Consider the following 25,433-nt stretch of genomic DNA (forward strand, 5'->3'; position numbering starts at 1 on the left):
GGGACCCCCACAATCTCCCTGCTGCACCATTCATTTAGAGCATCGGGTGTTGTGCCGGAGGCTTGTGATATCACGGTCATGCCCCACTCGTGATGTCATGGTCATGCCCCCTCAATGCAAGTCTATATGTCACGCCCCCTCCCATAGACTTGCATTGAGGGGGCGTGGCTGTGACGTCACGAGCGGGGCGTGACCGTGATGTTTCAAGCCTCCGTCCGGCATCCCCTGTCATCGAAGTTGGCTCCGTGCACCGGATGTCTGGGGTGCCGCAGCCGAGATCCTTTGGATAGGGGATAAGATGTCTAGGGGCGGAGTACCCCTTTAAATAAATGGCCTCCGCTCCTGTACCGGGCTTGGTTGGTGGATCTGACAGGCCGGATCTCCTGCAGTAAAGTGTAGACTTCTTTACTACATCGGTAGCGAGGTGCGCAGATCGCAGTCACATCCTTTATCCTGGCGTTCAGAGGGAGGTTTTAAATCCAGACTTTCTTTTTTTATTCTGGTTGCTGTGAATTATTGTCACATTTTATTTCGTCCGGCATCGTAAATGACGCTCGGTCACCCGCCGCCGCTGTTTTATGATGGCGCACAAAGGCTGCGCAGGAGAATAATTGAGCTCCAGCAATAAAGGTGAGGAGTGCGGGGTCTCCTGTTGTCTCTTAATATGTGAATAATATTTTTTGTTTTAGTTAATGGCCCACCAGGGGGCGCAAGCAGCCGTATCGCTACAATCCTGCGATCCGAAACCTCGTAAATCTATAGAACATCAAATAGTGAAAATGTTTGAATAAAGAAAGAGCAAAGCGTCCGCTGGTGACTGTATATTATTTCATCATTATGGGGCAGATTTACCAAAACCTGTCCAGAGGAAAAGTTGCCCATAGCAACCAATCAGATCGATTCTTTCATTTTTCACAGGCCTTTTCAAAAATGAAAGCAGTGATCTGATTGGTTGCTATGGGCAACTGGGCAAGTTTTCCTCTGGACAGGATTTGATAAATCTCCCCCAATATGTGCGCCAACATTCTCCATACTAGTAAGACTGCGGCCATATCCTGTTCAGACATACGTCACATTGGACAAACCCTAAGACCCCCACATATGCCGAAAATGGTGAGTGGCGGCATTACCTTACTGTATGGACACTCACTGCATGGATCAATACATGGTATTTTTTTCTTATGTGGTGGCCCAGTACGGGATGGTGTTGCCCCGTACCTGCCCTGTCAGGCAGTGTCCCTCAGTGTCCCCAGGGCCCCCTGAAGTTGTTTCCCCTCATGTAAATATGTTGTGTATTATATTATGTGTTGTATCTTTAATACATGTACCATGTGATTGTTACCCGGGAGGTACCAGTGACCAGCTGACCCCAAAGGTGACCTATGGGCTCCCTGCTAGTCCCCACTCATATAAACCCTGGGTGGAGCTTCTCTCTCTTGTTCCTGGGGTCCAGTGCAGTCAAGTCGTCTTAGCGTGTGTGTCCAGAACATTGGAGGCCTTAAAGGGGTACTCCACTGCCCCATCGTTTGGAACATTTTAGTTTAGAACGCTGGGTGTCGACAACGTGGGTCGTGATGTCATGGCCATGCCCCTTGTGACGTCACACCACACCCCCTAAATGCAAGTCTATGGGAGGGGGCGTGGCTTGCACTAAATTCTCCTGTCTACTACAAGTCCCAGCAAACCTGTGAGGTCTCTGAGTCACAGGTCACCTCCTTGGGCCTTGGCTGAACTGTATAGACTTTACCATCTGTCTACCCTCAGTAAAGCTACCATTGTCGGTAACTTGGCGTAGGCGTCTTCATTGCCCCCGTGCCTAGCCCAGGATCCAGCGGTATACCTTCGGGTTGTTAAGGCTAAACCACACCCTGGCGTCACGAACACAAGGGGTTAATACCCTCTGTCCCTAAGGCAACATCTGCCCTGCACCACACACCCCGGCATTACCTCACTCATAATGGCACCCTTTGGACAACATACTGGATTCCTGTGATCACTAGAACAAGGGTCCTATGTTACCCCTTTCTCCTCACCCCAATAAGTAGATAGGTGCCCCAATTAGGTTATTCGGTGCCCCCTTTAGGTATGTGTTTTCCAATAAATAGATAGGTGCCCACAGAAAGTAACTGTACCTAGTAGGTAACCAAGTGCCACCCAGTAGCTAAGCAGGTGCCCCTTCAGTAGGTAGCTGTCTCCAGTAGGTACACAGTTGTGACCAATATCTAGAGAGGTGACCTTAGTAGATATATTCCGCCTTCATCCCATAGGTAACCAGGTGACCCCCAGCAGCTAGATTTGTGCTCCATTAGGTAGATGCCCCCCAGTAGATAGCCAGGGCTCCCCAGTACTGTGTCAAATGATTGACTCTTCATAGTCTCCTCCTCTTCACTACCTTCTCCGTTTCTTTGTCATCAGGCGCACACATGGTAAGTGATGTCATCATGTGAGCATGGGAGCTGGGGGGGGGGGCAGAACATGGAGGTCCTACACTGCTACGAGGCTTGTGTAGGTCACCGGCCAAAGGCAGCCTGCACCCTACAGTCTACGTACTTACAGCTGAAAGCAGTGCTCGCTAGCCTGGGGATCCAAAGCAAGAGCCCCGGATATCCAGCCTTAGGGATGGCTAGTAATAGCGCCCCCACCCTCTTCTGGGTTGGTGGTGGCACCCTAGTTGGGTACTTGCCATTCCATTGCCTACCCCTTCTTCCTGCCCTGTGAATGATGCAATGGTCCTTTAATCATCTGATCTGTGGGGGTCCTTGGAGTACGAACCCCCCCCCCCCCCACCACTAGAGGTTATTAATATCAATGTAGGAGAGGTTATGGAATGGTGGGGATGATATTACGTACGTAACATTTTCATTGACTCCTATGTATGTGATCTCGATTTGACTGCACAAAATGTGGTAAATGCCGTGGTCGGTGATATACTGGGGGAGATACATCAAAACCTGTGCAGAGGAATAGTTGCTAAGTTGCCTATAGCAACCAATCAGATCGCTTCTCTCATTTTTCAGAGGCCTTTGGAAAAAGGAAAAATGGGCAACTCAGCAACTTTTCCTCTGGACGGGTTTTGATAAATCTCCCCCCATATGTCAGAATGTTTAATAAACGTACCGTAACCAAAACACATAGATGATATATAATGTATGGAGCAGTGGCGTTGCTAGGGTTGGTGTCACCTGGTGCGGTAGAAAATGGTGTCACCCCCCATACCTACCCCCCCCCCTCAGTAAGATTCCCCACATTAGGTAGCATAGACTCCCCACATTAGGTAGCATAGACTCCGCACATTTGGTAGTAGTTTCCCCACATTAGGCCGCAGGTTCCCTTGCAGGTTCCCCACAATGGGTCAAAGTCTCCCCACAATAGATCACTGGTTATACCCCCCCCCCCCCCCCACACACACAAAAAAAAAAAAAAAACACATACAACACAGAGAGACAAACACACACACACACACAGTCAGAGAGACACACTCACAGTCACGCACGCACACAGAGTCGCACAAACACACACACACAGAGTCACACACACACACACACACACACACAGAGTCACACACACACACTCAGAGAGTCACACAAACACACACAGTCACATACACACAGTCACACACAAGCATAGATAGAGACAGACAGACAGAGAGACAGACATACACACTCACCCATCCAGCGCAGCGATCCTTCTCACCGGGCGCCGTGCGAGTGACGTAACTCACGTCCTCCTGCGCGGCCATGCGGTGTGACGTCAGGCCGGCGCAGACGTGGGAGCGGAGGACAGGCACAGTGCTGGTGAAGGTGAGGGGGGGTGTGATGACGGTCGGGCGCACAGTGAAGTTGAAAAAGGGGGTTTGCTGACGGACGGACGCATTGCACACACAGCGCGGGGGGGGGGGGGCTTGGGTGCTGACGGATGGGAGGCCGGTCTGACACAGATTTGGGGGGGGGGGGTGCTGCGGAGCGTCTTGGTGTCACCCCATTAGGTTGGTGTCACCCGGTGCGGGCCGCACCCCCCGCACCCGGGTCGCGACGCCACTGGTATGGAGAATGCAGAAAATAGTTCTTCCGAGGACAGCGACCATAACTGGGCCGTGAAGAAGTGCCTATAATGCAGTAATATCTGCGGCGCACACGCGGTATGAATCCTTTGTTCTACCTTTGCACGCCTCTTTGTATCGATTAGCGCAGGGGGCGTGAATCATCGGAGGTGACGCCAAGGTCTTTGAAGTCACAATTCACCGTTGTGTATTTGATTTTACATCTTTCTTTAATCTTCGTGCAGCAACAAAGCCAAATGAGTTCTCTTGTTTTATGGTCATTACCGCTTCAGGTTCCCTACCAGGTCCTCCCATAAATTGACAGTAATAGGTTTTCCGTACATCCGCGTACATTCCAGACTATGAAGAACGAATTATCTCTTGTTCTTAGACACGACCTGAGACATTCATCATTCTGGGTTGTAGTTCTCTTTTTACCATTCTTATTGAAATTTGACACTTATTGTAGTTTTTTTTTTATTAATCCCTGAGTATATACTGTATATAATTATATATGTACAGCTGGTATAAGTTATATATCTCCTGTATATAGTGATATGGACCATGCTGGTATAACCTGGGTATATACTGTATATAATTATATATGTACAGCTGGTATAAGTTATATATCTCCTGTATATAGTGATATGGACCATGCTGGTATAACCTGGGTATATACTGTATATAATATATATGTACAGCTGGTATAAGTTATATATCTCCTGTATATAGTGATATGGACCATGCTGGTATAACCTGGTATTTACTGTATATAATATATATGTACAGCTGGTATAAGTTATATATCTCCTGTATATAGTGATATGGACCATGCTGGTATAACCTGGGTATATACTGTATATAATTATATATGTACAGCTGGTATAAGTTATATATCTCCTGTATATAGTGATATGGACCATTCTGGTATAACCTGGGTATATACTGTATATAATTATATATGTACAGCTGGTATAAGTTATATATCTCCTGTATATAGTGATATGGACCATTCTGGTATAACCTGGGTATATACTGTATATAATATATATGTACAGCTGGTATAAGTTATATATCTCCTGTATATAGTGATATGGGCCGTGCTGGTATAACCTGTATATACTGTATATAATATATATGTACAGCTGGTAAAAGTTATATATCTCCTGTATATAGTGATATGGACCATGCTGGTATAACCTGTATATATACTGTATATAATATATATGTACAGCTGGTATAAGTTATATATCTCCTGTATATAGTGATATGGACCATGCTGGTATAACCTGGTATATACTGTATATAATATATATGTACAGCTGGTATAAGTTATATATCTCCTGTATATAGTGATATGGACCATGCTGGTATAACCTGGGTATATACTGTATATAATTATATATGTACAGCTGGTATAAGTTATATATCTCCTGTATATAGTGATATGGACCATGCTGGTATAACCTGGTATATACTGTGTATAATTATATATGTACAGCTGGTATAAGTTATATATCTCGTGTATATAGTGATATGGACCATTCTGGTATAACCTGGTATATACTGTATATAATTATATATGTACAGCTGGTATAAGTTATATATCTCCTGTATATAATGATATGGACCATGCTGGTATAACCTGGTATATACTGTATATAATTATATATGTACAGCTGGTATAAGTTATATATCTCCAGTATATAGTGATATGGACCATTCTGGTATAACCTGGGTATATACTGTATATAATACATATGTACAGCTGGTATAAGTTATATATCTCCTGTATATAGTGATATGGACCATGCTGGTATAACCTGGTATATACTGTATATAATATATATGTACAGCTGGTATAAGTTATATATCTCCTGTATATAGTGATATGGACCATGCTGATATAACCTGGGTATATACTGTATATAATTATATATGTACAGCTGGTATGAGTTATATATCTCCTGTATATAGTGATATGGACCATGCTGGTATAACCTGGTATATACTGTATATAATATATATGTACAGCTGGTATAAGTTATATATCTCCTGTATATAGTGATATGGACCATGCTGATATAACCTGGGTATATACTGTATATCATTATATATGTACAGCTGGTATAAGTTATATATCTCCTGTATATAGTGATATGGACCATGCTGGTATAACCTGGGTATATACTGTATATAATATATATATACAGCTGGTATAAGTTATATATCTCCTGTATATAGTGATATGGACCATGCTGATATAACCTGGGTATATACTGTATATCATTATATATGTACAGCTGGTATAAGTTATATATCTCCTGTATATAGTGATATGGACCATGCTGGTATAACCTGGGTATATACTGTATATAATATATATGTACAGCTGGTATAAGTACCGTATATACTCGAGTATAAGCCGAGTTTTTCAGCACGATTTTTCGTGCTGAAAACACCCCCCTCGGCTTATACTCGAGTGAACTCTCCACCCGCAGTAGTCTTTAACCTGCGGACCTCCAGAGGTTTCAAAACTACAACTCCCAGCAAGCCCGGGCAGCCATCGGCTGTCCGGGCTTGCTGGGAGTTGTAGTTTTGAAACCTTTGGAGGTCCGCAGGTTGAAGACCACTGCGGCCTTCGACATCATCCAGCCCCTCTCACCCCCTTTAGTTCTGTACAATACTCGCCTCCGCTCGGCGCTGGTCCGGTGCTGCAGGACTGTCCGGAGAGGAGGTGGTCCGGTGGGATAGTGGTTCCGGGCTGCTATCTTCACCAGGGAGGCCTCTTCTAAGCGCTTCGGGCCCGGCCCCAGAATAGTCACGTTGCCTTGACAACGACGCAGAGGTACGTTCATTGCCAACGTACTTCTGCGTCATCGTCAAGGCAACGCCTCTATTCTGGGCCCGAAGCGCGGAGAAGAGGCGCCTCCGGTGAAGATAGCAGCCCGGAACCACTATCCCACCGGATGACCTCCTCACCGGACAGTCCTGCAGCACCGGACCAGCGCCAAGCGGAGGCGAGTATTGTACAGAACTAAAGGGGGTGAGAGGGGCTGGATGATGTCGAAGGCCGCAGTGGTCTTCAACCTGCGGACCTCCAGAGGTTTCAAAACTACAAGTCCCAGCAAGCCCGGACAGCCGATGGCTGCCCGGGCTTGCTGGGAGTTGTAGTTTTGAAACCTCTGGAGGTCCGCAGGTTGAAGACCACTGAGGGCAGATGATGACAAGAGGATGATGAAGGGAGTGTGGGATGATGACAAGGGGATGATGAAGGGGGGTGGGGATGATGACAGGGGGATGATGAAGGGGGGGTGTGGGATGATGACAAGGGAATGATGAAGGGGGGGTGTGGGATGATGACAAGGGGATGATGAAGGGGGGTGGGGATGATGACAAGGGGATGATGAAGGGGGTGTGTGGGATGATGACAAGGGGATGATGACAAGGGGGGGGGGTGTGGGATGATGACAAGGGGATGATGACAGGTGATGATGATGATGAGGATGTTAATGACGGGGGTCTGGATGATGTATTTCCCACCCTAGGCTTATACTCGAGTCAATAACTTTTCCTGGGATTTTGGGTTGAAATTAGGGGCCTCGGCTTATACTCGGGTCGGCTTATACTCGAGTATATACGGTAATATATCTCCTGTATATAGTGATATGGACCATGCTGGTATAACCTGGGTATATACTGTATATCATTATATATGTACAGCTGGTATAAGTTATATATCTCCTGTATATAGTGATATGGACCATGCTGGTATAACCTGTATATACTGTATATAATTATATATGTACAGCTGGTATAAGTTATATATCTCCTGTATATAGTTATATGGACCATGCTGGTATAACCTGGGTATATACTGTATATAATTATATATGTACAGCTGGTATAAGTAATATATCTCCTGTATATAGTGATATGGACCATGCGGGTATAACCTGGGTATATACTATATATAATATATATGTACAGCTGGTATAAGTTATATATCTCCTGTATATAGTGATATGGACCATGCTGGTATAACCTGTATATATACTGTATATAATTATATATGTACAGCTGGTATAAGTTATATATCTCCTGTATATAGTGATATGGACCATGCTGGTATAACATGGGTATATACTGTATATATAATATATATGTACAGCTGGTATAAGTTATATATCTCCTGTATATAGTTATATGGACCATGCTGGTATAACCTGGTATATACTGTATATAATATATATATGTACAGCTGGTATAAGTTATATATCCCCTGTATATAGTGATATGGACCATGCTGGTATAACCTGGTATATACTGTATATAATTATATATGTACAACTGGTATAAGTTAAATATCTCCTGTATATAGTGATATGGACCATTCTGGTATAACCTGGTATATACTGTATATAATATATATGTACAGCTGGTATAAGTTATATATCTCCTGTATATAGTGATGTGGACCATGCTGGTATAACCTGGTATATACTGTATATAATTATATATGTACAGCTGGTATAAGTTATATATCTCCTGTATATAGTGATATGGGCCGTGCTGGTATAACCTGGGTATATACTGTATATAATATATATGTACAGCTGGTATAAGTCATATATCTCCTGTATATAGTGATATGGACCATGCTGGTATAATCTGGGTATATACTGTATATAATTATATATGTACAGCTGGTATAAGTTATATATCTCCTGTATATAGTGATATGGACCATGTTGGTATAACCTGGGTATATACTGTATATAATATATATGTACAGCTGGTAGAAGTTATATATCTCCTGTATATAGTGATATGGGCCGTGCTGGTATAACCTGGGTATATACTGTATATAATATATATGTACAGCTGGTATAAGTTATATATCTCCTGTATATAGTGATATGAACCATGCTGGTATAACCTGGTATATACTGTATAATATATACCGTATATACTCGAGTATAAGCCGAGTTTTTCAGCACGATTTTTCGTGCTGAAAACACCCCCCTCGGCTTATACTCGAGTGAACTCCCCCACCCGCAGTGGTCTTCAACCTGCGGACCTCCAGAGGTTTCAAAACTACAACTCCCAGCAAGCCCGGGCAGCCATCGGCTGTCCGGGCTTGCTGGGAGTTGTAGTTTTGAAACCTCCGGAGGTCCGCAGGTTGAAGACCACTGCGGCCTTCAACATCATCCAGCCCCCTCTCACTCCCTTTAGTTCTGAGTACTCACCTCCGCTCGGCGCTGGTCCGGTCCTGCAGGACTGTCCGGTGAGGAGGTGGTCCGGTGGGATAGTGGTTCCGGGCTGCTATCTTCACCGGGGAGGCCTCTTCTAAGCGCTTCGGGCCCGGCCTCAGAATAGTCACGTTGCCGTGACAACGACGCAGAGGTGCGTCATTTGCGTCATTGTCAAGGCAACGCATCTATTCCGGGCCGGAAGCGCGGAGAAGAGGCGCCCCCGGTGAAGATAGCAGCCCGGACCACCTCCTCACCGGACCACCTCCTCACCGGACAGCCCTGCAGGACCGGACCAGCGCCGAGCGGAGGTGAGTACTCAGAACTAAAGGGGGTGAGAGGGGGGCTGGATGATGTTGAAGGCCGCAGTGGTCTTCAACCTGCGGACCTCCGGAGGTTTCAAAACTACAACTCCCAGCAAGCCCGGACAGCCGATGGCTGCCCGGGCTTGCTGGGAGTTGTAGTTTTGAAACCTCTGGAGGTCCGCAGGTTGAAGACCACTGAGGGCGAATGATGAGAAGAGGATGATGAAGGGGGGGTGTGGGGATGATGAAGGGGGGTGGGGATGATTACAAGGGGATGATGAAGGGGGGATGTGTGGGATGATAAGGGGATGATGAAGGGGGGATGTGCGGGATGATAAGGGGATGATGAAGGGGGGATGTGTGGGATGATAAGGGGATGATGAAGGGGGGATGTGCGGGATGATAAGGGGATGATGAAGGGGGGATGTGTGGGATGATGACAAGGGGATGATGAAGGGGGATGTGTGGGATGATAAGGGGATGATGAAGGGGGGATGTGTGGGATGATGACAAGGGGATGATGATGAGGATGTTAATGACGGGTCTGGATGATGACAGGGGGGGATGAGGTATTTCCCACCCTAGGCTTATACTCGAGTCAATAACTTTTCCTGGGATTTTGGGTTGAAATTAGGGGTCTCGGCTTATACTCGGGTCGGCTTATACTCGAGTATATACGGTATATATGTACAGCTGGTATAAGTTATATATGTCCTGTATATAGTGATATGGACCATGCTGGTATAACCTGGGTATATACTGTATATAATTATATATATACAGCTGGTATAAGTTATATATCTCCTGTATATAGTGATATGGACCATGCTGGTATAATCTGGGTATATACTGTATATAATTATATATGTACAGCTGGTATAAGTTATATATCTCCTGTATATAGTGATATGGACCATGCTGGTATAACCTGGGTATATACTGTATATAATTATATATGTACAGCTGGTATAAGTTATATATCTCCTGTATATAGTGATATGGACCATGCTGGTATAACCTGGTATATACTGTATATAATATATATGTACAGCTGGTATAAGTTATATATCTCCTGTATATAGTGATATGGACCATGCTGGTATAACCTGGTATATACTGTATATAATATATATGTACAGCTAGTATAAGTTATATATCTCCTGTATATAGTGATATGGACCATGCTGGTATAACCTGGTATATACTGTATATAATTATATAGTACAGCTGGTATAAGTTATATATCTCCTGTATATAGTGATATGGACCATGCTGGTATAACCTGGGTATATACTGTATATAATTATATATGTATAGCTGGTATAAGTTATATATCTCCTGTATATAGTGATATGGACCATGCTGGTATAACCTGGTATATACTGTATATAATATATATATGTACAGCTGGTATAAGTTATATATTTCCTGTATATAGTGATATGGACCATGCTGGTATAACCTGGTATATACTGTATATAATATATCTGTACAGCTGGTATAAGTTATATATCTCCTGTATATAGTGATATGGACCATGCTGGTATAACCTGGTATATACTGTATATAATTATATATGTACAGCTGGTATAAGTTATATATCTCCTGTATATAGTGATATGGACCATGCTGCTATAACCTGGTATATACTGTATATAATATATATGTACAGCTGGTATAAGTTATGTATCTCCCATATATAGTGATATGGACCATGCTGGTATAACCTGGGTATATACTGTATATAATATATATGTACAGCTGGTATTATTTATATATCTCCTGTATATAGTGATATGGACCATGCTGGTATAACCTGGTATATACTGTATATAATTATATAGTACAGCTGGTATAAGTTATATATCTCCTGTATAAAGTGATATGGACCATGCTGGTATAACCTGGTATATACTGTATATAATTATATATGTACAGCTGGTATAAGTTATATATCTCCTGTATATAGTCATATGGACCATGCTAGTATAACCTGGGTATATACTGTATATAATATAAATGTACAGCTGGTATAAGTTATATATCTCCTGTATACAGTGATATGGGCCATGCTGGTATAATCTGGTATATACTGTATATAATATATATGTACAGCTGGTATAAGTTATATATCTCCTGTATATAGTGATATGGACCATGCTGGTATAACCTGGGTATATACTGTATATAATTATATATATACAGCTGGTATAAGTTATATATCTCCTGTATATAGTGATATGGACCATGCTGGTATAACCTGGGTATATACTGTATATAATTATATATGTACAGCTGGTATAAGTTATATATCTCCTGTATATAGTGATATGGACCATGCTGGTATAACCTGGGTATATACTGTATATAATTATATATATACAGCTGGTATAAGTTATATATCTCCTGTATATAGTGATATGGACCATGCTGGTATAACCTGGGTATATACTGTATATAATTATATATATACAGCTGGTATAAGTTATATATCTCCTGTATATAGTGATATGGACCATGCTGGTATAACCTGGTATATACTGGATATAATTATATATGTACAGCTGGTATAAGTTCTATATCTCCTGTATATAGTGATATGGACCATGCTGGTATAACCTGGGTATATACTGTATATAATTATACATGTACAGCTGGTATAAGTTATATATCTCCTGTATATAGTGATATGGACCATGCTGGTATAACCTGGTATATACTGTATATAATTATATATGTACAGCTGGTATAAGTTATATATCTCCTGTATACAGTGATATGGGCCATGCTGGTATAACCTGGGTATATACTGTATATAATTATATATGTACAGCTGGTATAAGTTATATATCTCCTGTATATAGTGATATGGACCATGCTGGTATAACCTGGGTATATACTGTATATAACATATATATGTACAGCTGGTATAAGTTATATATCTCCTGTATATAGTGATATGGACCATGCTGGTATAACCTGGGTATATACTGTATATAATATATATGTACAGCTGGTATAAGTTATATATCTCCTGTATATAGTGATATGGACCATGCTGGTATAACCTGGTATATACTGTATATAATTATATATGTACAGTTAGTATAAGTTATATATCTCCTGTATATAGTGATATAGACCATGCTGGTATAACCTGGCATATACTGTATATAATATATATGTACAGCTGGTATAAGTTATATATCTCCTGTATATAGTGATATGGACCATGCTGGTATAACCTGGGTATATACTGTATATAATTATATATGTACAGCTGGTATAAGTTCTATATCTCCTGTATATAGTGATATGGACCATGCTGGTATAACCTGGTATATACTGTATATAATTATATATGTACAGCTGGTATAAGTTATATATATCTCCTGTATATAGTGATATGGACCATGCTGGTATAACCTGGTATATACTGTATATAATTATATATGTACAGCTGGTATAAGTTATATATCTCCTGTATATAGTTATATGGACCATGTTGGTATAGCCTGGGTATATACTGTATATAATTATATATGTACAGCTGGTATAAGTTATATATCTCCTGTATATAGTGATATGGACCATGCTGGTATAACCTGGTATATACTGTATATAATTATATATGTACAGCTGGTATAAGTTATATATCTCCTGTATATAGTGATATGGACCATTCTGGTATAACCTGGTATATACTGTACATAATATATATGTACAGCTGGTATAAGTTATATATCTCCTGTATATAGTGATATGGACCATTCTGGTATAACCTGGGTATATACTGTATATAATATATATGTACAGCTGGTATAAGTTATATATCTCCTGTATATAGTGATATGGACCATGCTGGTATAACCTGGTATATACTGTATATAATTATATATGTACAGTTAGTATAAGTTATATATCTCCTGTATATAGTGATATAGACCATGCTGGTATAACCTGGCATATACTGTATATAATTATATATGTACAGCTGGTATAAGTTATATATCTCCTGTATATAGTGATATGGACCATGCTGGTATAACCTGGTATATACTGTATATAATATATATGTACAGCTGGTATAAGTTATATATCTCCTGTATATAGTGATATGGACCATGCTGGTATAACCTGGGTATATACTGTATATAATTATATATGTACAGCTGGTATAAGTTCTATATCTCCTGTATATAGTGATATGGACCATGCTGGTATAACCTGGTATATACTGTATATAATTATATATGTACAGCTGGTATAAGTTATATATATCTCCTGTATATAGTGATATGGACCATGCTGGTATAACCTGGTATATACTGTATATAATTATATATGTACAGCTGGTATAAGTTATATATCTCCTGTATATAGTTATATGGACCATGTTGGTATAGCCTGGGTATATACTGTATATAATTATATATGTACAGCTGGTATAAGTTATATATCTCCTGTATATAGTGATATGGACCATGCTGGTATAACCTGGTATATACTGTATATAATTATATATGTACAGCTGGTATAAGTTATATATCTCCTGTATATAGTGATATGGACCATTCTGGTATAACCTGGGTATATACTGTATATAATATATATGTACAGCTGGTATAAGTTATATATCTCCTGTATATAGTGATATGGACCATGCTGGTATAACCTGGTATATACTGTACATAATATATATGTACAGCTGGTATAAGTTATATATCTCCTGTATATAGTGATATGGACCATTCTGGTATAACCTGGGTATATACTGTATATAATATATATGTACAGCTGGTATAAGTTATATATCTCCTGTATATAGTGATATGGACCATTCTGGTATAACCTGGGTATATACTGTATATAATATATATGTACAGCTGGTATTATTTATATATCTCCTGTATATAGTGATATGGACCATGCTGGTATAACCTGGTATATACTGTATATAATATATATGTACATCTGGTATAAGTTATATATCTCCTGTATATAATGATATGGACCATGCTGGTATAACCTGGGTATATACTGTATATAATTATATATGTACAGCTGGTATAAGTTATATATCTCCTGTATATAGTGATATGGACCATGCTGGTATAACCTGGTACATACTGTATATAATATATATGTACAGCTGGTATAAGTTATATATCTCCTGTTTATAGTGATATAGACCCTGCTGGTATAACCTGGGTATATACTGTATATAATATATATGTACAGCTGGTAAAAGTTATATATCTCCTGTATATAGTGATATGGACCATGCTGGTATAACCTGGGTATATACTGTATATAATATATATGTACAGCTGGTATAAGTTATATATCTCCTGTATATAGTGATATGGACCATGCTGGTATAACCTGGTATATACTATATATAATATATATGTACAGCTGGTATAAGTTATATATCTCCTGTATATAGTGATATGGACCATGCTGGTATAACCTGGTATATACTGTATATAATATATATGTACAGCTGGTATAAGTTATATATCTCCTGTATATAGTGATATGGACCATGCTGGTATAACCTGGTATATACTGTATATAATATATATGTACAGCTGGTATAAATTATATATCTCCTGTATATAGTGATATGTACCATGCTGGTATAACCTGGGTATATACTGTATATAATTATATATGTACAGCTGGTATAAGTTATATATCTCCTGTATATAGTGATATGGACCATGCTGGTATAACCTGGGTATATACTGTATATAATATATATGTACAGATGGTATAAGTTATATATCTCCTGTATATAGTGATATGGACCATGCTGGCATAACCTGGTGTATACTGTATATAATATATATGTACAGCTGGTATAAGTTATATATCTCCTGTATATAGTGATATGGACCATGCTGATATAACCTGGGTATATACTGTATATAATATATATGTACAGCTGGTATAAGTTATATATCTCCTGTATATAGTGATATGGACCATGCTGGTATAACCTGGTATATACTGTATATAATATATATGTACAGCTGGTATAAGTTATATATCTCCTGTATATAGTGATATGGACCATTCTGGTATAACCTGTATATAGTGTATATAATATATATGCACAGCTGGTATAAGTTATATATCTCCTGTATATAGTGATATGGACCATGCTGGTATAACCTGGTATATACTGTATATAATTATATATGTACAGCTGGTATAAGTTATATATCTCCTGTATATAGTGATATGGACCATGCTGATATAACCTGGGTATATACTGTATATAATATATATGTACAGCTGGTATAAGTTATATATCTCCTGTATATAGTGATATGGACCATGCTGGTATAACCTGGGTATATACTGTATATAATATATATGTACAGCTGGTATAAGTTATATATCTCCTGTATATAGTGATATGGACCATGCTGGTATAACCTGGTATATACTGTATATAATTATATATGTACAGCTGGTATAAGTTATATATCTCCTGTATATAGTCATATGGGCCATGCTGGTATAACCTGGTATATACTGTATATAATATATATGTACAGCTGGTATAAGTTATATATCTCCTGTATATAGTGATATGGGCCATGCTGGTATAACCTGGTATATACTGTATATAATATATATGTACAGCTGGTATAAGTTATATATATCCTGTATATAGTGATATGGACCATGCTGGTATAACCTGGTATATACTGTATATAATTATATATGTACAGCTGGTATAAGTTATATATCTCCTGTATATAGTGATATGGACCATGCTGGTATATACTGTATATAATATATATGTACAGCTAGTATAAGTTATATATCTCCTGTATATAGTGATATGGACCATGCTGGTATAACCTGGGTATATACTGTATATAATTATATATGTACAGCTGGTATAAGTTATATATCTCCTGTATATAGTGATATGGACCATGCTGGTATAACCTGGGTATATACTATATATAATATATATGTACAGCTGGTATAAGTTATATATCTCCTGTATATAGTGATATGGACCATGCTGGTATAACCTGGTATATACTGTATATAATATATATGTACAGCTGGTATAAGTTATATATCTCCTGTATATAGTGATATGGACCATGCTGGTATAACCTGGGTATATACTGTATATAATTATATATGTCCAGCTGGTATAAGTTATATATCTCCTGTATATAGTGATATGGACCATGCTGGTATAACCTGGGTATATACTGTATATAATTATATATGTACAGCTGGTATAAGTTATATATCTCCTGTATATAGTGATATGGACCATGCTGGTATAACCTGGGTATATACTGTATATAATTATATATGTACAGCTGGTATAAGTTATATATCTCCTGTATATAGTGATATGGACCATGCTGGTATAACCTGGGTATATACTGTATATAATTATATATGTACAGCTGGTATAAGTTATATATCTCCTGTATATAGTGATATGGACCATGCTGGTATAACCTGGGTATATACTGTATATAATTATATATGTACAGCTGCAGCAGCAGATATTTCTGACATCTATAATTTGCCTTTAATGTCCCCCTCCCCATTTATATAGATATATATAAAGCTTTTATTACGACCCAGTGAAAATCCACCAAGATTAATTATTTTAGTCTCATGGGAAGTAGTAGAGTTAGAAATATTGTCCCCTCTGCGGCGTCAGATCTTGTGCTAATTGATGAAGGGTCTCGATCCCCTTGAGAACATGGCGGAATAATACCCCCTCCCCCCCTCCCCATGTAGAGCTGTTCAGACTGTTATTAAAGGATTTACAGGGTTAACCTCGGGCTCTGACCTCCTTCTAGATTGATGGCGGCCGATCCTGTATTTTGCGGCATCACTTCATCTTCCATCTGCTAATCCAGAAGAATATTTAGTGTGAGGTCAGTGAAGGTCAATTTATTAACAATCTTCCTGGCAAATTTACTTCTTCCATTTATTTCCAGTTTATAAAAAGGATGAATATCATTAGGGAGAGAAATTCCACATCAATATGCGCCGCAAATGGAATTGTGAGCTCGTAAAGTTTATGCAAATCGGTTGAAAGCTCCTTTGACTGAGGGGATCGGCGCCGTTATTTTATAAAGGGGGTCGGTGTCATGACGAAAACTGTGTCCCTGTAGCAGAATGTGACCATGGCAAGAGGGACACACTTTTCTGCTTTACAGCCGGCTCCCTCTCATACCCTAACACCCATCCCTAACCCCTAATCCTAACCCATATCCCTAATCCTAACTAGTGATAAGCGGCATAGGCCATATTCGAATTCACGATATTTCACGAATATTTGAATAAATATTCGTCATATATTCGCGAAATTCGCATATTCGGCTTTTTTGCGCATATGCGAAAATATATTAATCCACAAGACCAATATATGGTGGGTCAATTAATTAATTCACCTATAGACCACCTTAGTGGTCCAGAAATGCCCTTTTTCCCAGATATTAATAAAATGCACTGTAATATTAATGGCACACCACTTGCATATCACTCCCTATTATCTCCACTATGTTCATTGTGCCGTGCTGGCCACATCATTTTGTTAACCACACGCACTGCAGTTGCTATGCGGCTGAAAACAAGTAAGGGAGATATGCTACTGATGTTAAAAACACTAGACCTAGGCCCCCCCCCCCTCGACATGTTTCGCTGTAACAACAGCTTTGTCAAGAGGTAACAGGGCACTGAGTTCAGAACGCCGTGACAGGGGTTTATATCACCTCCCCTTCTGACATCATTACACAGGAAGTGTACTTCAGTGATTGGACGAAACCACATCATTCCAATCGCAAGAACATCCACTTGACTGACATGTGAATCACCCTATCAATGGTAACAATTCGGAACCAATGCGTCACTGTTTATAATTATCAGTAGTGACGTACCTGCGCCATGACCCTTGCGCCGGCACTTAACCTGTGCGTTGCCACAATAGCCGGACAGTACGGAGTGCTCTCAGACGGGTAAGTGGGCGCGCAGGGGTCGTCGCGCACCCTGTTTAAGATGATAATCAGGATAAGTGCCGGCGCAAGGGTCATGGTGCAGGTACGTCACTACTGATAATTATAAACAGTGACGGATTGGTTCCGAATTGTTACCATTGATAGGGTGATTCACATGTCAGTCAAGTGGATGTTCTTGTGATTGGAATGATGTGGTTTCGTCCAATCACTGAAGTACACTTCCTGTGTAATGATGTCAGAAGGGGAGGTGATATAAACCCCTGTCACGGCGTTCTGAACTCAGTGCCCTGTTACCTCTTGACAAAGCTGTTGTTACAGCGAAACATGTCGGGGGGGGGGGGGGGGGCCGAGGTCTAGTGTTTTTAACATCAGTATCATATCTCCCTTACTTGTTTTCAGCTGCATAGCAACTGCAGTGCGTGTGGTTAACAAAATGATGTGGCCAGCACGGCACAATGAACATAGTGGAGATAATAAGGAGTGATATGCAAGTGGTGTGCCATTAATATTACAGTGCATTTTATTAATATCTGGGAAAAAGGGTATTTCTGGACCACTAAGGTGGTCTATAGGTGAATTATGCAAAAATATATGCGCATATTCGCGAATATTGAGCCCTCCCTTCTTTAATGGTATAGGGAACTATGACTAGTGCATTAACTCTGTGATTTTTTTTGCCCGTTGGAACCAATAGGCCCATTGTGGTCCATGGGGATCTTACGGCGTATAAAACAGTAAGATAAGCAGGACTGTCTTGGCAGTGCAGCCGATGGGAGACCACCACTGGTCCGAGTCCTGGGGTGGGACAGAGTGTTACAGTGTTGGGGTTAAACTTTACTTTACTGGAAAAGCAGCTGAGTTGCCCATAGCAACCAATCAGATTGTTTCTTTCATTTTTCACAAGGCCTCTGCAAAATGAAGGAAGTGATCTGATTGGTTGCTATGGGCAACTCAGAAACTTTTCCTCTGGACAGGTTTTGATAAATCTCCCTCTATGGGGAAGATTCACCAAAACCAGTGTAGAGAAAGAGTTGTGCAGTTGCCCATAGCAACCAATCAGATTGCTTCTTTCATTTTGCAGAGGCCTTGTGAAAAATGAAAGAAACAATCTGATTGGTTGCTATGGGCAACTCACCAGCTTTTACAGGAAAGTAAAGTTTAAAGGAGTACTCTGGCGCACACTTTACTCATTTTATCCCGTCCGGGCTGCAAAAAAAAAGAAAACAAACTTTCTCTTACCTGCCAACGAGCCCCCGAAGCTCCGGTACACTCCGGTACAGGTGTTCGGTCCCCGGGCTGTATTCTTCTTACTTCCTGTTAGCCCGGCACGTCACACGGAGCTTCAGCCTATCACCGGCCGCAGTGATGTCCCGTCTCGGCCAGTGATAGGCTGAAGCTCCGTGTGACGTGCCGGACTAACAGGAAGTAAGAAGCAAACAGCCCGGGGACCGAACACCTGTACCGGAGTGTACCGGAGCACCGGGGGCTCGTTGGCAGGTAAGAGAAAGTTTGTTTTCTTTTTTTTTGCAGCCCGGACGGGATAAAATGAGTAAAGTGTGCGCCAAACTACTCCTTTAACCACAACACTGTAACACTCTGTTCCACCCCAGGACTTGAACCAGTGGTGGTCTCCCAGTCCACTGTGCTGCTGAGACGGTCCTGCTTATCTTACTGTTTTAAATGCCATGAGATCCCCATAGACCACAATGGACCTATTGGTTTCACTGGGCAAAAAATCACAGAGTTAATGCACTAGTCACAGTTCCCTATACCTTTAAAGAAGGGAGGACTCAATATTAGGGAATATGCGCATATGGGAAAAATTATGAATATATAGTGCTATATTCGCAATATTCGCGATTAAAATTCGAATTGCGAATATTTGCGAGCAACACTAATCCTAACCCTTTACCTCTAATCATAACACCTAACCCATATCCCTAATCCTAACCCCTAATCCTAACACCTATCCCTAATCCTAACCCATAACCTTTAATCCTAACCCCTGTCCCTAATCCTAACCATTTATCTCTAATCCTAACCCTTTACACCTAATCCCAACCCCTATCCCTAATTCTAACCCCTTACCCTAACCTCTATCCCTAATCCTAACCCCTTACCTCTAATCCTAACCCCTATCCCTAATCCTAACCCTTTACCTCTAATCCTAACCCCTATCCCTAATCCTAACCCTTTACCTCTAATCCTAACCCCTATCCCTAATCCTAACCCTTTACCTCTAATCCTAACCCCTTACCTCTAATCCTAACCCCTTTCCCTAATCCTAACTGTTACGCCGAGCGCTCCGGGTCCCCGCTCCTCCCCGGAGCGCTCGCTACACTCTCCTCACTGCAGCGCTCCGGTCAGATCCACTGACCCGGGGCGCTGCGATACCGCCTCCAGCCGGGATGCGATTCGCGATGCGGGTAGCGCCCGCTCGCGATGCGCACCCCGGCTCCCGTACCTGACTCGCTCTCCGTCGGTCCTGTCCCGGCACGCGCGGCCCCGCTCCTTAGGGCGCGCGCGCGCCGGGTCTTTGCGATTTAAAGGGCCACTGCGCCGCTGATTGGCGCAGTGGTTCCAATTAGTCTGATCACCTGTGCACTTCCTTATATCACCTCACTTCCCCTGCACTTCCTTGCCGGATCTTGTTGCCATCGTGCCAGTGAAAGCGTTTCCTTGTGTGTTCCTAGCCTGTGTTCCAGACCTCCTGCCGTTGCCCCTGACTACGATCCTTGCTGCCTGCCCCGACCTTCTGCTACGTCCGACCTTGCTTCTGTCTACTCCCTTGTACCGCGCCTATCTTCAGCAGCCAGAGAGGTGAGCCGTTGCTAGTGGATACGACCTGGTCACTACCGCCGCAGCAAGACCATCCCGCTTTGCGGCGGGCTCTGGTGAAAACCAGTAGTGACTTAGAACCGATCCACTAGCACGGTCCACGCCAATCCCTCTCCGGCACAGAGGATCCACTACCTGCCAGCCGGCATCGTGACAGTAGATCCGGCCATGGATCCCGCTGAAGTTCCTCTGCCAGTTGTCGCTGACCTCACCATGGTGGTCGCCCAGCAGTCACAACAGATAGCGCAACAAGGCCAACAGCTGTCTCAACTGACCGTTATGCTACAGCAGTTACTACCACAGCTTCAGCAATCATCTCCTCCGCCAGCTCCTGCACCTCCTCCGCAGCGAGTGGCCGCTTCTGGTCTACGCCTATCCTTGCCGGATAAATTTGATGGGGACTCTAAGTTTTGCCGTGGCTTTCTTTCCCAATGTTCCCTGCACTTGGAGATGATGTCGGACCAGTTTCCCACTGAAAGGTCTAAGGTGGCTTTCGTAGTCAGCCTTCTGTCTGGAAAAGCCCTGTCTTGGGCCACACCGCTCTGGGACCGCAATGACCCCGTCACTGCCTCTGTACACTCCTTCTTCTCGGAAATCCGAAGTGTCTTTGAGGAACCTGCCCGAGCCTCTTCTGCTGAGACTGCCCTGTTGAACCTGGTCCAGGGTAATTCTTCCGTTGGCGAGTATGCCGTACAATTCCGTACTCTTGCTTCAGAATTATCCTGGAATAATGAGGCCCTCTGCGCGACCTTTAAAAAAGGCTTATCCAGCAACATTAAAGATGTTCTGGCCGCACGAGAAATCCCTGCTAATCTACATGAACTCATTCACCTAGCCACTCGCATTGACATGCGTTTTTCCGAAAGGCGTCAGGAGCTCCGCCAGGATATGGACTCTGTTCGCACGAGGCGTTTCTTCTCCTCGGCTCCTCTCTCCTCTGGTCCCCTGCAATCTGTTCCTGTGCCTCCCGCCGTGGAGGCTATGCAGGTCGACCGGTCTCGCCTGACACCTCAAGAGAGGACACGACGCCGCATGGAGAATCTCTGCCTGTACTGTGCTAGTACCGAACACTTCCTGAGGGATTGTCCTATCCGTCCTCCCCGCCTGGAAAGACGTACGCTGACTCCGCACAAAGGTGAGACAGTCCTTGATGTCTACTCTGCTTCTCCACGTCTTACTGTGCCTGTGCGGATGTCTGCCTCTGCCTTCTCCTTCTCTACTATGGCCTTCTTGGACTCCGGATCTGCAGGAAATTTTATTTTGGCCTCTCTCGTCAACAGGTTCAACATCCCAGTGACCAGTCTCGCCAGACCCCTCTACATCAATTGTGTAAACAATGAAAGATTGGACTGTACCATACGTTTCCGCACGGAGCCCCTTCTAATGTGCATCGGATCTCATCACGAGAGGATTGAACTTTTGGTCCTCCCCAATTGCACTTCTGAAATTCTCCTTGGACTTCCCTGGCTCCAACTTCATTCCCCAACCCTGGATTGGTCCACTGGGGAGATCAAGAGTTGGGGGCCCTCTTGTTCCAAGGACTGCCTAAAACCGGTTCCCAGTAACCCTTGCCGTGACTCTGTGGTTCCTCCAGTAACCGGTCTCCCTAAGGCCTATATGGACTTTGCGGATGTTTTTTGCAAAAAACAAGCTGAGACTCTACCTCCTCACAGGCCTTATGATTGTCCTATCGACCTCCTCCCGGGCACTACTCCACCCCGGGGCAGAATTTATCCTCTGTCCGCCCCAGAGACTCTTGCCATGTCTGAATACGTCCAGGAAAATTTAAAAAAGGGCTTTATCCGTAAATCCTCCTCTCCTGCCGGAGCCGGATTTTTCTTTGTGTCCAAAAAAGATGGCTCCCTACGTCCTTGCATTGACTACCGCGGTCTTAATAAAATCACGGTTAAGAACCGCTACCCCCTACCCCTCATCTCTGAACTCTTTGATCGCCTCCAAGGTGCCCACATCTTTACCAAACTGGACTTAAGAGGTGCTTATAATCTCATCCGCATCAGAGAGGGGGATGAATGGAAAACGGCATTTAACACCAGAGATGGACACTTTGAGTATCTGGTCATGCCCTTTGGCCTGTGCAACGCCCCTGCCGTCTTCCAAGACTTTGTTAATGAAATTTTTCGTGATCTTTTATACTCCTGTGTTGTTGTATATCTGGACGATATCCTGATTTTTTCTGCCAATCTAGAAGAACACCGCCAGCATGTCCGTATGGTTCTTCAGAGACTTCGTGACAATCAACTCTATGCCAAAATTGAGAAATGTCTGTTTGAATGCCAATCTCTTCCTTTCCTAGGATACTTGGTCTCTGGCCAGGGACTACAAATGGATCCAGACAAACTCTCTGCCGTCTTAGATTGGCCACGCCCCTCCGGACTCCGTGCTATCCAACGCTTTTTGGGGTTCGCCAATTATTACAGGCAATTTATTCCACATTTTTCTACCGTTGTGGCTCCTATCGTGGCTTTAAAAAAAAATGCCGATCCCAAGTCTTGGCCTCCTCAAGCGGAAGACGCCTTTAAACGGCTCAAGTCTGCCTTTTCCTCGGCTCCCGTGCTCTCCAGACCTGACCCTTCCAAACCCTTCCTATTGGAGGTTGATGCCTCCTCAGTGGGAGCTGGAGCTGTCCTTCTACAAAAAAATTCTTCCGGGCATGCTGTTACTTGTGGTTTTTTTTCTAGGACCTTCTCTCCGGCGGAGAGGAACTACTCCATCGGGGATCGAGAGCTTCTAGCCATTAAATTAGCACTTGAGGAATGGAGGCATCTGCTGGAGGGATCAAGATTTCCAGTTATTATTTACACCGATCACAAGAACCTCTCCTACCTCCAGTCTGCCCAACGGCTGAATCCTCGCCAGGCCAGGTGGTCTCTGTTCTTTGCCCGATTTAATTTTGAAATTCACTTTCGGCCTGCCGATAAGAACATTAGGGCCGATGCTCTCTCTCGTTCCTCGGACGCTTCTGAAGTTGAACTCTCTCCGCAACACATCATTCCTCCTGACTGCTTGATTTCCACTTCTCCAGCCTCCATCAGGCAAACTCCTCCAGGAAAGACCTTTGTTTCTCCACGCCAACGCCTCGGAATCCTCAAATGGGGTCACTCCTCCCATCTCGCAGGTCATGCGGGCATCAAGAAATCTGTGCAACTCATCTCTCGCTTCTATTGGTGGCCGACTCTGGAGACGGATGTTGTGGACTTTGTGCGAGCCTGCACTATCTGTGCCCGGGATAAGACTCCTCGCCAGAAGCCCGCTGGTTTTCTTCATCCCCTGCCTGTCCCCGAACAGCCTTGGTCTCTGATTGGTATGGATTTTATTACTGATTTACCCCCTTCCCGTGGCAACACTGTTATTTGGGTGGTCGTTGATCGATTCTCCAAAATGGCACATTTCATCCCTCTTCCTGGTCTTCCTTCAGTGCCTCAGTTGGCTAAACAATTTTTTGTACACATTTTTCGTCTTCACGGGTTGCCTACGCAGATCGTCTCGGATAGAGGCGTCCAATTCGTGTCTAAATTCTGGAGGGCTCTCTGTAAACAACTCAAGATTAAATTAAATTTTTCTTCTGCATATCATCCTCAATCCAATGGACAAGTAGAAAGAATTAACCAGGTCTTGGGTGATTATTTACGACATTTTGTTTCCTCCCGCCAGGATGACTGGGCAGATCTCCTTCCATGGGCCGAATTCTCGTATAACTTCAGAGTCTCTGAATCTTCCTCCAAATCCCCATTTTTCGTGGTGTACGGCCGTCACCCTCTTCCCCCCCTCCCTACTCCCTTGCCCTCTGGTCTGCCCGCTGTGGATGAAATTTCTCGTGACCTTTCCATCATATGGAGAGAGACCCAAAATTCTCTCTTACAGGCTTCATCACGCATGAAGAAGTTCGCGGATAAGAAAAGAAGAGCTCCTCCCATTTTTTCCCCTGGAGACAAGGTATGGCTCTCCGCTAAATATGTCCGCT

This window comes from Hyla sarda, chromosome 3 (assembly GCF_029499605.1).
Source record: "Hyla sarda isolate aHylSar1 chromosome 3, aHylSar1.hap1, whole genome shotgun sequence".
NCBI lineage: Eukaryota > Metazoa > Chordata > Amphibia > Anura > Hylidae > Hyla > Hyla sarda.